Consider the following 12,759-nt stretch of genomic DNA (forward strand, 5'->3'; position numbering starts at 1 on the left):
CAAGTCGTAGCTGACCTATTGGCACAAAGTGTCCAGGAATCCACATTCCTCACACGAGCATGACTTTCTAGAAGGTTTTCCTTTTGACAAGAGGAATGTTTCCCCTTGGAGAGAATGTTGTGTGTGTTCCGCGATATTGTGGGATAAAATTGTAGTTAGTTTTTCAGTGTGTTATATTCAAGGAAGTGATAAATTTGTGTTGCTTTTGTAAGGTTGACCATTCTTTCAGGTTTGGGAATACAAGACAAATTATGTGTGAATTATGTCGCACGCTGTTTGGGGTGCAATGTGTGTGTGTGTGTGTGTGTGTGTGTGTGTGTGTGTGTGTGTGCGTGATGTGGCACATACACACGTAGAAATTTTACTGTGACACGGTTTGGCACAGATGAAATACAGTGGAACACACCAGGTTGGCGAAAGAAAGAAAATGAAAATATCGAATTCGATCTCGATTAAACTTCAAAGAAGAAAAAAATGACAAGATAAAGGAAAAAGTTAATTAGTTGTGAGGCTTGATGCCCCTTGTTTTTTCCTGTGGTGAAAATATGGAAGCGTATGGCTCCAGTATAAGTAGGGAAAAAGATATAGAAGGTAAGCAAGTGGAATAGCGGAATGAGGAATTCCTACAGTAGGAATCTTTATGCAACATTTATGATATTAAATTGCCGAAAGTAAAAAGAAAAACCATCGTGGTATAGAGTAAAGTGAAAATGAACAGAAGAAAACGATAATTGTATTATGCGGGCTGAAAGTAATGGTAGGATTTTTATACAGAGAAACTGGATATTTTTCAATCCTGCAATGAAATAAATCGTGTGGTTCACCGTAAATCATAGAAAAAAGAAGCAAAGTTTAGAAACGTTAAGTGTATGACGCGGGATATTGAGCGAAGAGAGAACTGGTGGTCTAAAATTTTTCTGTAGCGTGTCTGGCCGAAGTTCTCCTTGGTAATGGACAAAAAACGAAGCGCGCGAGGATAAAGTAAGTAGAAGAGGCTCTTTTGTCACACTTGAGACTAATGGACGGAGGTTGATTGAGGCAGGGTTAGCGGGACGGCGATTGTTGAGGAAGAAAAAAAACCCTACCTGCCCTGATCCCTAAGGAGTTGCCAATACAGTTTTATAAGGAAGAATATATGTATATATATTTCTAATCTATTTCATTACCAGGGAGGGATGTTTAGAGGAGGAAGAAGGCGAGGAACTTATAAAATTTGGAAAGGGCAAATGACATAAAAATGATATAGGAAATATTTTTTCTGAATTATATATCTATTGCATCTATTTCCTTCTTTACTTCCTTTCGTCATTTCTCCAATCTTTACCTTTTCTTTGGAGGAGAGAGCTTTTTCTCTCTGAGAAAAACTTTACTCCATACATCGAAAGGATAGACCGGTATGTTTGGTGTTGAGGAAGGTGATAGCGCTGGGTGTTGTCAAAGAATAGGGCTAGTCGTTTGGAAGAGATTGTGTCAGTGGATGGGTGGAAACTGTGTTTTTGAGGCGTTGAAGGACACCAGAGTTCTTCTTGCCCCAATCAAATAATAGTAAGGGCTGAGGCTAAGCGTTCTGCAGCCTCCAGCCTTGAGTCGATTAAGTTCCTGAAGGGGTGGGTCTTCTATTAAAGGAAGTCGAGTAATGCAGAGTGGAATCATCGGCGTGAGATGGATAGGACGGTTTCGTTTTGGAAAGAGATCATCAATAGACAACAGAAAAAGAGTGGAATAGGATGGAAGGCCCCTATGGTTCCACTGTTAGCCGTTAGGGGAAGAACGGTGACCGTCTGCTACGGCAAATAGAACGGTCAAGAAAGAGAGCTGGAGAATCGAGGTACAGAGAAGGATGAAAACCGTAGGAGGTGGTTTGGAAAGCAAAAGATTTGTGCCCAGACCCATATCAAAAGCACAGTATGTCCAGCGCAATAGCAAAAAGTTTCACCGAAACGGCTAAGAGGATGACCAAGGTCAGTTAAAGAAGGCTGGGAGATCACCAGTAGAACGCTTATACTGGAACCCATACTGGCGATCAGACAGGAAGGTCTGAAATGTGTGTGTGATAATATTATAATGATATTCTCTCTCTCTCTCTCTCTCTCTCTCTCTCTCTCTCTCTCTCTCTCTCTCTCTCTCTCTCTCTCTCTCTCTCTCTCTCTCTCTCTCTCTCTTTTCCTCTCTCTCTCTCTCTCTCTCTCTCTCTCGCTATCTCTCTAGAAGCCTTTACCAATCAGCTCCCTCCTCTTCCCTCACGTTCTCCCCCAAAGTTTCCCCCTCCTCTTCCCTCGTTCTCTCCCAAAGTTTCCCTATCTTCCCTCCGTTCTCTCCCAGGTTCCCTCCACTCTTCCTCGTTCTCTGATTTCCCCTCTATCTTCCCTCACGTTCTCTCCCCAAAGTTTATCCTCTTCAATCACGTTCTCTTCCCAAGTTTCCTCCTCTTCCCTCACGTTCTCTCCCCAAAGTTTCCCTCCACTCTTCCTCACGTTCTCTCCCAAAGTTTCCCTCATTCTTCCTCACGTTCTCTCCCCAAAGTTTCCCTCCACTCTTCCTCCGTTCTCTCCCAAGAAAGTTTCCTCCTCCACTCTTCCTCACGTTCTCTCCCCAAGTTTCCCCTCATTCTTCCCTAGACCGTTCTCTCCCCAAGTTTCCCCTCCCTCTTCCCTCACGTTCTCTCCCCCAAAGTTTCCCTCCACTCTTCCTCCGTTCTCTCCCCAAAGTTTCCCCTCCGCTCTTCCTCCTCGTTCTCTCCCCAAAGTTTCCTCTCCACTCTTCTCGTGCACGTTCTCTCCCCAAAGTTTCCCCTCCACTCTTCCTCGTTCTCTCCCCAAAGTTTCCCTCCCTCTTCCTCATCGTTCTCTCCCCCAAAATTTCCCTCCGCTCTTCCCTCGTTCTATCCCCAAGTTTTCCCCTCCACTCTTCCCTCACTCTCTCCCCAAAGTTCCTCTCCCTCTTCCCTCACGTTTCTCCCAAAGTTCTCTCCTCCCTCTTCCCTCCCCGTTCTCCCAAAGTTCCTCCTCCCTCTTCCCCTCGTTCTTTCCCCAAAGTTCCTCCTCCCTCTTCCCTCACGTTCTCTCCCCAAAGTTTCCCTCCACTCTTCCCTCACGTTATCTCCCCAAGAGTTCCCCTCCACTCTTCCCTCACGTTCTCTCCCCAAAGTTTCCCCTCCCCTCTTCCCTCACGGTCTCTCCCCAAATTTTGCCCTCCCCTCTTCCCCTCACGTTCTCTCTCAAGTTTCCCCTCCACTCCTTCCTCACTGTCTCTCCCCAGAGTTTCCCCTCCACGCTTCCCTCACGTTCTCTCCCCAAAGTTTCCCCTCCCCTCTTCCACGCCCACAAACCACTGTACAACCAACCTCACCCACCTACAGATGTCTTCCCAACTTTCTTCTACCCCAATCCCTCCCCTCTCTACCTCCTCCCCTCACTCCTCCCCCACCCACCTGCCTCCTACACCAAGCAACCCCACTTTCCCCTTCCCCCTGTGCCCTCCTCCTTCCTCCAACCCTCCATACGCTGCCTCCCACAGCAGCAAGCCCCTCCCCCTCTCCCTCCACCGCAGGTGCCGCCCACAGAACCCTGGAGGCGGATCAGGCTGTGTCCCACCTATCCTTACTTCCTGCCCACGTCCGTCGAGGGTCACCACAGCGGTGGGCATCCCGGCCAACCTCACCTGCGGCGTCAGGCAGCTCGGGGTCAAGACGGTGAGAGGGAGGAGAGGAAGGGAGGTCGGTCTTATCCTCGTCCTTAATGGTCTTGGGTGAAAGAGAAGATGAGGATGGAGAGAGGAGATGAATGTTAGAAGTGAGGAGAAAAGGGGAGGTCTGAATTCTACTATTCCTTTCTGTTCGTTGGTGAAAGAGAGGAAAAGGAGATGAGAGAAAGGTGGTGAGTGGGATGAGGAGAAAGGTGGCAGTGAGCGAGATGAGGAGGTGAAGAGGAGATGAAGGTTAAAAGTGAGAGAAACAAAGGCTCTAAGTTCATCTATGTATTCCTGTCCTTGGGTGAAAGAGGAAAAAGCCAGAGTGAGGAGCAAAATAAACAGGAGGAGAGGAGACAAAAGGAGACAAAAAGAGCTCTGGGTTTCATATATTCCTTCCTCTCTCCTGGTTTCCCGTGTGAGGGTTGGAAAGAAGAAGGTAAGGGGCAGGTAAAGAGGCAGGTGGAAATAGAAGACACACACAGTGAGCAGAGATGAGGGGAAGAAAAGTGATAAAGGTAAGGAAAAGGAGCTCAGAGATTCATCCATTCCTTCCTTGTTAATGGTTTTTCATGGGAGAGGGTTACGAGATGAGGGAAAGGTGAGGAGATAAGGTGAGAAAGAGAAGAGGCAAAATGGTGGAAAGAGTAGAGGAAATGAGTGATTAAAGGAGTTCAGACTAACCTAGTCCTTCTGTTCCTGGATTTATACTGTGTGAGAGTTGTGAAAAGGAGATGGAGGACAGGTGAGGGAGATAAGGTGAGAGAAGGAGTAAGAAGGTGAAAGGAAGTAGAAGAAATGGGTGATTAAAGGAGTTCAGAGAGTTAACCTAGTCCTCCTGATTTCCTGGATTTGCTACTGTGAGACCTGGAAAAAGGATATGAAGGACAGAGTAAGAAGAGAAGGTGAGAAGAGGAGAGTGAGAAGGGTGAGAAGAGAGGTGAGGAAGACAGGGGAGAAAGGGAGGTCTGAGGTCACCTATTCACTGCCTCTTCCTGCTCTTCTTCTTGGATGAAGGTTAGAAGGAGGAGATGAGGGGAAGAGGGTCCTTGAGCATTCAGAGGGTGAGGAGGTGAAAAGGAGACAAGGCGGAGGTGTGTGGTAGAGGTGAGGGAGTATGAAAAAGGTGAATAAGAAAGGTGTGGTAAGAGGTGAAGGGAGAGGTGAAAAGGAGACAAGAAGGTGTGGTAGGGGGTGAGGAGGTGAAAAGGAGACAAGAAGGAGATGAAAAGGTGACAAGAAGGAGGTGTGGTAGGGTGGGGAGAGATGAAAAAGGGTGACAGAAGGGTTAATGGTGGGGTGAGGGAGATGAAAAGGAAACAAGAAGGTGTGGTGGGGTGAGGGGAGATGAAAAGGTGACAAGAGGGTGTGAGTGGGGGTGAGGAGATGAAAGGGAAACAAGAAGGTGTGGGTAGAGGTGCAGGGAGATGAAAGGAGTTGACAAAGGTGTTGGTAGGGGTGAGGAGAGATGAAGAAATGGAGACAAAGAAGGTGTGGTGGGGTGAAGGGGAGATGAAAAGGTGACAAGAAGGTGTGGTGGGGTGAGGGGAGATGAAAAGGTGACAAGAAGGTGTGGTAGAGGTGAGGAGATGAAAAGGTGACAAGAAGTGTGTGGTGAAGGTGAGGAGATGAAAAGGTGACAAGAAGGAAGGTTAATGGTGGGAATTTGAGGGAGATGAAAAGGTGACAAGAAGGTGTGGTAGAGGTGAGGAGATGAAAAGGTGACAAGAAGGAGTAGATGAAAGGTGACAAGAGGTGTGGTGGGGGAGATGAAAAGGTGACAGAGGAGATAGGGTGAGCAAGAAGGGGTGAAAAGGTGACAGAGGTGTGGTGGGGAGATGAAAGGTGACAGAAAGGTGTGGTGAGGGAGATGAAAAGGGTGACAAGAAGGAGATGAGAAAAGGTGACAAAGAGAAGGTGTGAGTGAAGGATGAAAGGTGACAAGAAGGTTATTGAGTGGGGAGGAGGATGAAAGGTGACAGAAGGTGTGGTAGGGAGGAGATGAAAGGTGACAAGAAGGTGTGGTGAGGTGAGGGAGATGTGAAAGGTGACCAAGAAGAGGAGATGAAAAAGGGGAGACAGAAGGTGTGGTAGAGGGAGATGAAAAGGTGACAAGAAGGTGTGAGTGGGGTGAGGAGATGAAAGGTGACAAGAAGGTGTGGTAGAGGGGTGGGGAGATGAAAAGGTGACAAGAAGGTGTGGTGATGAGGTGAGGAGATGAAAAGGAGACAAGAAGGTGAAGATAGAGAGACAAAGGAAAGGACTCTGAGTAGTAGTCTGCCATCATACAGAACATAAGAACATATAAGAACGCAGGAGTCTGCAAGAGGCCGGTGGAAGCCTGTTCGAGAGCAGCTCCTTTGAACATCAACTCCGTGTATCTAACCCCACCTAATATCGCTGTCCATGAGTTTATCTTATCTATTTTTAATGTGACAATTGTATTGGCACACTCATCACGTACTGCTAAGCCTATTCACTCATATCCACCACCCTGTTAGTCAAACCAATTTTGCCTATGTCCTATTGAATCTGAATTTATCCAGTTTTAAACCCAAGTACTTCCGTCTCTACTGCCGGTTCTCTTACCAACAAAAACCTTCTGAATGTCTCACATATCAAAGCGCTTCATCCATTTATAAACCTCGATCATGTCTCCACGCACCCTTCGCCTTTCTGAACAGAGAATGCAAGTTTAACTTTGTGAGGTCTTTCCTCACATTATGAAGTTTCTCAACCCTGAATCATCTTAAGGTCATCCCTCCTCTGCACTAGATTCTAACATTTTGATATCCATTCTACAATAGTAAGGTGACCAGAACTGAACCGCATAGTCAAGATGAGGTCTAACTCCAACATGTGTGTGTGCCACCTGCCTTGATATCTCTCCCCATAACCTTGAAATATCTTGATGAAAGGCGCTCGCCATGTGCTCATCGCTCACGTCTCCAAGAAGCAGAAATCATCAGAATGGCTCTTGAGGAAATGAACCTTTATGCTCACGTTGCAGCCTAAAAGATGATAGCTATCAAGCAATGTCTCCACCAAATCCTTGTAGCTTGCAGCCTTTTTACTCCCCGAAAATCCTTCACAACAGCCACCAATGAGTCCCAAGCTCTTTTCCTACGTCAGTCATCGAGCTCGAAAGTCTTGGCATTTCATGCTTTCTGTCCCATCAAAAACATCAGCCTTTATTTGATCATAACTTAGGCCAGGAAATGTTGTACACATGAATTTGAAAGTCACCCTCCACATTAAGAGCTTTGACAAACTGCTTCATTAGTCCTAGTTTAATATGCAGGGCTGGGAAGATGATTTAATCTCTCTCAACAAGGTGTTGGTGCATGATATTCTTCTCCCCAACAGTCAAACTTTTTTCTAACTGGCCAGAGTTTCTGTTCCCAATGTTTGTCTTTCGCTCGGCTGTCCCATAAACGCAGGAAACACGGATATTTTGTATACCCTCCTTGTTGGCCAAGTAAAAAGTTGACAATTTTCAGATCCACACATATGACCCATTTATGTTCATCATATTTGAGTAAATCTAATACAGTTTTAATGTGTTCATGATTCTCTTTTAAATGCACAGAGTGACCAATAGGTATAATACACATTTTAGACTCTTCTTTGACCTATTTATAAAAAGTCTCCATTCATGAGGATCATACTGTGAGACTCGTGTAGGCAACCATCATCCTTTTAACAGATACAATATATTTATATATTTGCGTGTGTCTAGAATAGATAAAATAACTGTCTCTAAATAAATAGATAAAATAAATATCAACATATATGATTACCTGTGATATCTCTTATATAGCTATGGCAGCTGGGAGCCAATATGGACCAGCCCATAGATAAAAAAAACTTGACGTGATAGAAAAAACTATTGTCTTTTGTAAAAGCTCAGTGACACTGCAAATTACCCCAAAACAGGTCTCAAACTTAGGTCACTAGAAAAAGTTAAAACTTGCTTAGGCCAGATGAATTAATGGAGCACGCATCGCGCCGCGCATCCACACACACACACACACACACACACACACACACACACATACACACGCACCAATCACAATTCATCCTACCTGTAGAATGCATCCTCACCCTACTCCTTCCCTTCCACTCCGTGTTTCTTCCCATTTCTTCTTCCTCTCTTTCTCTGTTTCTCATTCACCTTACTCCCCATCCTCCACCCTCTCCCTCCCTTCCTCCGTGTTTCTTCCCATTTCTTCTTCTCTTTTCTCTGTTTCTCATTCACCTTACTCCCCATCCTCACCCTCTCCCTCCCCTTCCACTCAAGTGTTTCTTCCATTTCTTCTTCTCTTTTCTCTGTTTCTCATTCACCTTACTCCCCCATCCTCACCCTACTCCACTCCTTCCACTCCGTGTTTCTTCCATTTCTTCTTCTCTTTTCTATTTCTCAACTCACCTTACTCCCCATCCTCTCTCCATTATCCACCTCCCGTTCATCTCCAGTATTCTAACTTTCGCTTCCTCTCCTTCCTCAAAGTTCCCTCCTAATGTTTCTACTTCTCGTTCTTCCTTCTCCTGTTCAGTTCCCTTTTCTATCTTCCACTCCTTCTCCTCCTCCCTCTTCTCTTCTTCCTTCTCCTTCAACTTTCCTCTTTTTCCCTCCCTCTCACATTTCATACCTCCCGTTCATGTCTCCATTATTCCTTCCATTCTCGTTTCATTAATGTCCTTCTCTCTCCTAAATTCCCTCCGTTTCTACTGCTTGTTCTTCCTCCTTCCTTCTTCAATCCCCTTTCTACCTTCCTCTCCTTCCTTTTCTCCTCCCAGTTCCTCCTTCCTCTCCTCTTTTCCCATTCTTCCTAGCCTTCATCCCAGACCTCTTTCAGCCTAATGATAACTCAATTCCTCCTTCCCTGTTTTAACTTTGCAGCCCAGTAATGTACTCTTGAGGCTCCGTCCTTTGCCCTCTTATGATTCTATGTCCACTTCGGGCCGTGGTTAGAGGTATGTGTAGTTAAGGCATATCAAGACCTGACACACACGAAAAAGTACTCAGATTTGGTCTAACTACTTTTCTACTACTGCTACTACTACTGCTACTACTACTACTACTATTACTGCTACTACTACTATATTGTTTGAAGAGAGAGATGAAACAAACAAAGGAAGCAAGAGGAAGAGACAAATAGATTCTGTGGAAACCATTCCATTTCTCAGGATGATCTGTCACGCTCCTTGACCCTTCGTCCTGCCATCCCGGATCCGACAAACTCCGTGATCAGCGCCTTCACAGTATTTCGATTAACCCAATATTCCCCGTCTGGTGGTTTTAAAGGCAGAGTCTTGCTCCAACCCATCCTCGCCTCGGCAGGCCTTTGGGGCGTCAGGGGCCAAGGTCTTCCTGGCGTCGCAGGGCCAAGGGCCTGGCAGGGCATATAAAGCTCCCCGGGGCGTTCATGGCGGTGCTGGAGACCCCGAGGGTCCAGGGGCAGGGGGCAGGGCCCTTAGGAACCTTCTCAGCCTTCTGAATGACCCAAATGACAAACGCTCATTACAGGTTGTGAAGGAAAGAACTGAAGGCAATCGTGCCATCTCTACAAAAACAACAGAAAAAAATCAGAAAAGACAAAATCTATCATAAAGGCACGTGTCACCTGTAATTATTTATTATTACAGCGATTTAGCCTTTTCTCCCAGGGTGAAAGGAAGACTGTACCATACACAGCACCAAGAAAGGCGATACAGGAGAACACCGAAGGATAGAACAAACAATACAGACAAGTAATTATAGAAAGAGAATAAAGAAAAGAAAGGAAGATATGAAAAAGGCCACCAAAAATATTAATGACACAACATCGATAAAAGGAAACTATCGTATCTCATCTTCTAAAATAACAAAAAATCACAGGAACGAAAACCAAAAATATCTAGCATTAAGGCGGTGTGGTGTTGTGTGTTGGTACAGTGGGTCTTTTCTGGGGTGACGGAGACTTGCCCGTACCATCACACAGCACCAGAAAAGGCGTGCAAGAACAGCGAAGGATGAAAAGTATAACGCAGAAATGTGAATGGTATAGAGAAATAAAGAAGAAGGCGTTTGATGTATGCTGGGACGAGTGGGTCTTTTCTGCAAGAATTGAAGGAGACTCAGGAGTACCAGCACACAACTTTCAATAAAAACGATACAAGGAAAACCGAAAAAGGATGGAACAGAAATAATACCAGAAAGTAATAATAAGAAAGAGAATAAAAGAAAGAAGGAAGATATGAAAAAGACCACAAAATGATAATACTAAGGATCACAACATCGAAAAGAAAACCATCGTGTCATCTCATCAACTAAAAATAAACAAAAAATCAGATGCAAAAGGCAAAACATATCAAGCATTGGGGCGTGTGGTGTTGTGTGTTGTTGTTGAGTGGAGGTCTTTTCTGGGGTGAAGGGAGAACCACGATACCCACACAGCACCCAAGAAAAAGATAGAAGAGGAAACACCGAGGAAAGAGTATGAATCAAAAACAACACCAGGTATGGAAGCGAAATTTAGAAAAAGAATAAAGAGAAGGAAGAAATATAGATAGAACACCAAAAAAATGATATGGAGATCACATCGATAAAATAAATATATAGACAAATCTCATCCACGTTTCAGCTGACTAACATCAAAATCATGGGTGGTACTTTCTGGGGTGAAAGAAACTCATCAAATAAAGGAACATAAAAAAGGATGATACTAAAGAACCTACCAAGAAAATTAGATAAAAGCAGAAAAAATGAAAGAAAAAGAAAAGGCACAAAGCAAAGGAAAAAAAAAATAGTTTAAAGTAAAAATAAGTTAAATAAATAAATAAATAACAACAATATAATTATATAAAATTTTAAAAAATATTTAAAAGATCAAAAATATAAGAAAGGACGTCATTCATATATGTCTGAGCATCATAAAAAATTTGAGTCTTTTCCACTGAAGGAAGTCGTCAAACCATCACAGAACATCCAGAAAGGGGTTTAAGCACAAAAAAAACACTGGAAGATTATTTGCTTGGCTCATGCTGCCTCCCGAGGTCATTTTGTGATGGTCATTTGGACGGCCTTGGAGCCACTCGCGATGACTCCCTATTCGAACAGAAATCAATATACACATAAGCTGGAGCTTTTTAAACAAGGTAATATCAGCGGCTCATACAATATGCTTAGTAATTTCAACCAACAGTGTGTTGTTCTTGTCGACCTGTGGGCCCTGAGACTGAGATGAGCTTTCACGGCTTTGGAATGGAAACTGCAGAAGTCCCAGAGGAATGGAGAGATTACTTCCAGGAGTCACTGTATCAGACCAAGGGACTGCAAATGGATGAAGAAAATATATAGTTAGATGACACAATAAAGCCACTTAAAAATGCAATTATCAAAGACATATAGGAGAGAGAGGACTTCAGATTGATTAAAAAAGAGTGACGGAGAGAAATTAGTACTTATAAAAGCACTGACAGAAGAACTTTCAGCAGATGGCGTGTTAATCTAAGGAAGAATGAGGACGTGGTGAGGCTGTGAATTAGAGCACAAGACAAGAACGAGTGAAACATCAGCAGGTAAGACTTTCTGCAGAGACGTTACAGGCTGATGGTGATGATGAGAGATGCATCATTGATTATATCAGTGGTCATACACTCTTTGCTGGCTCAGGTTTTATTAGTTTAACTTGTTTAGGTGGTTTTAAAGGTGCTGATGTGCAAATATATCATCAACAACACATCAGATTTTCGTTACCTTAGCACATCCCTATTTTATGATGTACTGTATGAATAATTTTACTTGGTCAGGATAGTTTAAGGCTCTTCCGTCTCATCAGCTCCTCCTCTCTTACTGATAGTCTTCTACCTCTTAAATTCCGCCACCATGGTGCCTCCTTTCTATCTTCTATCATTTCCTTTTTACAGTGGAGATCTTTTTATTTCTTCCTTTTTCCTTTTACTGTTTTTTTCTTTTTGTACCAAAACAGTATAAGTCTCTTTCAACATTTTTTATTTTTTATTTTACTTATTATAATTTGTCTTTACTTTACTTTTTACCTTATTTTTCTTCTTTTCTGTTATACATATTGACAAAGTTTCTTACTTACTTTATTTCTCTTTTTTAGCCACACAGACAATTCAAGTGATTCGTTATATTCATACTAGTTCATCTTTCCAAGCTAATATTATTAAATGTTACTGTAAGTCACTGTATCTAATGACCTTTTCTTTTCCTCCTAATAGATTCCTCTATATCTTTCTATTTATTTGTCTTTATATTTCCTTGCAGTTACTAACTCTCTATCTTCCTATACATTCACCCGTTTGATATTTCTGTTTCTTTCCGTAATACGACATATGTAACTAATGAAACTGCACCGAAACCTGGCGTGTTCGTTCACAAACATGTATTCAAAACACTTCTTGTTCAGGTGTCTACCTTCTCTTTCATCATCCTTTCTTCCGTCTCTTTCCTCTGTCGACTCCTCTATTAGGTGCCCATTGCCATTGCCTCTTTACACCATTTTAAAGTTACTCAATCTTTCAGGTCGGCTAGCTGTTTCCCAGGCTGCTGCTGAACCGTGATGGGCTACCGTTTGTCATATAAATTATCTGCTGTTCGGCGGCGCCCCAGTAACTATGGTGCAGCACCAATAACCTCAAGCTAACCTTTTCGATATTTTGGGGTCGGAAACACGTGCCGATCACAGTCACGACCTGTGTAACCTCCGCAATTACAGGTCATGATTGTCGTTATTAAGTCGTAAAGTCAGTGTGACTGGGGCTTTTATCTGTTCGTATTCAGCCTGTACAATACAATTAAACACCTGTACCTCAAAGACGGATGAAGTAGCTTTAATAGGACAACAATAGGGATGTTATTGGTTAGTTAGTGTGTGTGTGTGTGTGTGTGTGTGTGTTTGCGTTTTATATGTATTCAACGTTCTGACAGTTGCAGCAACACAGCTCTCTCTCCCTTCCTCCTCTCTCTCTCTCTCTCTCTCTCTCTCTCCTCTCTCTCTCTCTCTCTCTCTCTCTCTCTCTCTCTCTCTCTCTCTCTCTCTCTCTCTCTCTCTCTCGCGCGCT

Source organism: Eriocheir sinensis, unplaced genomic scaffold, assembly GCF_024679095.1.
Source record: "Eriocheir sinensis breed Jianghai 21 unplaced genomic scaffold, ASM2467909v1 Scaffold82, whole genome shotgun sequence".
Classification (NCBI taxonomy): domain Eukaryota; kingdom Metazoa; phylum Arthropoda; class Malacostraca; order Decapoda; family Varunidae; genus Eriocheir; species Eriocheir sinensis.